We start from the raw sequence: 2945 nt of genomic DNA on the forward strand, positions 1-2945 counted from the left end.
GCGGGATAAATGGCCTCAGGGCCGCATGTGGTCTGCAGGCCGTAGTTTGGGGACGCCTGCTATAGACTAATTGGATCTAACAGACATACACAGAACACTCCACCCAAAACAGTGAACTATATATTCTCCTCAAGAGCACATGGAACATTATTATAGAATACATGTTAGAAAAAAAAAATAACAAGTCTTAACATATTTGAGAAAATCTTAACTATCCCTGTTTATTTAATGTGTAGTCAGCTCTTAATCTTACTCTGCACTCTTTGGAATGATCCACTGAAACCACATAAAGTATATTTTGTAATCACAATGGAATGAAACTAAAAATCAATAGCGTGAGGCAAACCTGAAAATCTACAAAAACGTGGAAAATAAGGAACACTCTGAAACAACCAATGGGTCAAAGAAAAGTTACAAGGAAAATTAGAAAATACCTTGAGACGAATGAAAATGAAAATGCAACATAACAAAACTTATGGGATGCAATGGAAGAAGTATAAAGAGAAAAGTTTATAGCTGTAAATGTATACACTGAAAAAGAAGAAATATAACAAAAAAAGATGAAAGGTTTTTCTCTCTACCAAAACTTGGGAAGTTTTCAGCTATTATTTCATTAGATATGTTTTCTATAGCTTTTCCTATCTTTTTTCTTTCTGGGATGCCCATAATATGAATATTTGTACACTTAATGGTGTCCCACAAATCCATAAATCCTGCATGTGTCTTTATTCTTTTTTTATTATTTTCTCTTGTCTGCTTGTGATATTTCAAAAGATCTGTCTTTAAGTTCAGAATTTCTTCTTTTCCTTGTCTAGTCTGTTGTTGAAACTCTTACTTGTATTTTTATTTCATTCATCAAATTCTTCAGCTCCAGGACTTCTGCAGGCTTCTTTTCATGATGAAGTACCTCTCTTTCCCTCTGTTACAATTATGAAACCCTGTGTTTCCAACAGCAACCCATCCACTTGTGTAGCATCTTCTATCCTCCCTCACTTACTTAAAATCATTGCTCTGGCAACTTGCTTTTGTGCATTAATTATTGTCAAATCCCTCTTATATCATTATTTGCATTAGCATACAAACAACCTATTTCTTCGATTATTTTAAAAAGCAAAAGCAGAAACAAAACACACTATATCTTAATGATTTTTAAAATTATATGTCAATTAAATGTCATGAAACAAACTAAAGGATACTATTTTATTTATTGATAATTCCATTCTTATTCTTTGTCCCCTCAGGGGTCTCTTAGTGTTAGTTCTCCTCTGGATAGTACCACTTTACTTTGATTCTATTTACAAAACTCCTTGGAAAAGTTTTCCATACTGATATAATTCTGCTTCCACTTTTCTCTTGAGCTCACTCCAACTGGGACTTTGTTCTCCACACTTTAGTAGCTCTTGTCAGGGTTTCAATGACCCTCCTGTAGCTATTTCCATAGTGAATTCCCAGTTTTAACTTTACTTGACCTATCAGTAGCATTTGACATAGTTGATCACATCCTTCTTCTTGGTCTACTTTCTTTACACAGTTACCAGAATATTATACTGATCTCCAACTAGAATTGTAGCTGTTTCAGTTTTCCTTGAGTTTTATTACTTTTTGCTTCACGTATTTTGTAACTCTGTTTTTGGCATATTTCAGATGTTATTTATGCACTGTTTTCCAATCAGCTAGATATGAATCAGTTAATCATTATGTATGGCTTGTATGGTGCTTTAAAATTATTGTTGTGCCCACCATTTTTACCTATGTATATCCTTCCCGCATAATTTATGTTATTATCTACTTAGGTTAAAAAATATTTTGCTATGTATTTGAGTCGGTGAACCTTATATAAACCATTTATGATTCTTTTAGTCACTGGAATATGTCTTCTCCTTTTTTTTTTTTTTTTTGCAGAATATCAGATATTTTATTGTCATCAAGTAATCAGTGAGAGAGTTCAAGTTGGAGTGAGATCATCATGTATTGTGCAATTACAATAGTCCCAATATTTCCAATCCTTACCTTTTGAGAGCCAAACTGCATGCTTGCTTGCTGTGGTCATTAAAAACTCTAGTTTTAGGTTAGCAGGTCTGCCTGTTATAAGATGAAAAATTCCATTTAAAACAGATCTGCCTGCATTTCTTCAAGCATAAATTCCGAGTCCTGAAATTAAGGGACAATACACAGTAAGACAACTTACATACAGTTAAGAGTAATCCAAATCACTGGAATATTTCTAAGTTAATTTGAAAACAGCTATGCATTTGATTTTGATTTATTGCATTTCATTGAGTTTTATTTCTTATGGATTTAATGTTTTCAGAGATGATTGACTTTACTAGAATTTGCTAGATAAGTCTCTTTTCTCACCTCATTACTCTGTCTTTCAACTTTAGGTGAATTTTAGCTTGTGTCTAAATTTCTTTTTCCAACCAGATGTTTACTATCTTGGAGGACGGAGATATATATCATTTGAATTTATTATAAACACTGTTGCTTGAAACAAACTGAAGTTTTACTCTTTATTATTCATATTTCTGTATTGATTTTTCTTTCCTGACTTTCTGTATATTTTATTAAATTTTTATTGTATTTGTTTTCTTACATCAAGAAGGTTATATATCTCTCATTCTTTTAGAATCTGTTATAATGATTTAATTATTTATTTTCCTATGAATGCCTAGATATGATTTTCCCAATGAACAGAAAAGTAGCAAATTCCCATTTATTTTACTTTTCTATCACTTTCCCTTTCAGATTAAGCATATTTTAATACCAATGATAAATTCTAATTTTTATAAGTATAATAAATATTTTGATAATAAATTTAATAATTTCTTGGTACACTAATTTTTGAAATTCATGTCTTTCTTTTTATTAAAATCTGTTTTTACAAAGTTGGAGTGTGTACTTAAGATTTTGTTTCATAGTTTGTGGAAAGGAGTCATTCTGAGGTT

The 2945-nt window shown here is 31.3% G+C and overlaps 1 non-coding gene across 1 annotated transcript; it reads right to left on the bottom strand.

Moving 5' to 3' along the window:
• Positions 1-1899: 1899 nt before the first annotated feature.
• On the bottom strand, positions 1900-1976 carry LOC120365824 (small nucleolar RNA SNORD81). The gene has a single exon (XR_005580668.1). It is a non-coding gene; the product is annotated as a small nucleolar RNA SNORD81 (small nucleolar RNA).
• Between the last annotated feature and the right edge of the window lie 969 nt (positions 1977-2945).

This window comes from Saimiri boliviensis, chromosome 16 (genome assembly GCF_048565385.1).
Source record: "Saimiri boliviensis isolate mSaiBol1 chromosome 16, mSaiBol1.pri, whole genome shotgun sequence".
NCBI lineage: Eukaryota > Metazoa > Chordata > Mammalia > Primates > Cebidae > Saimiri > Saimiri boliviensis.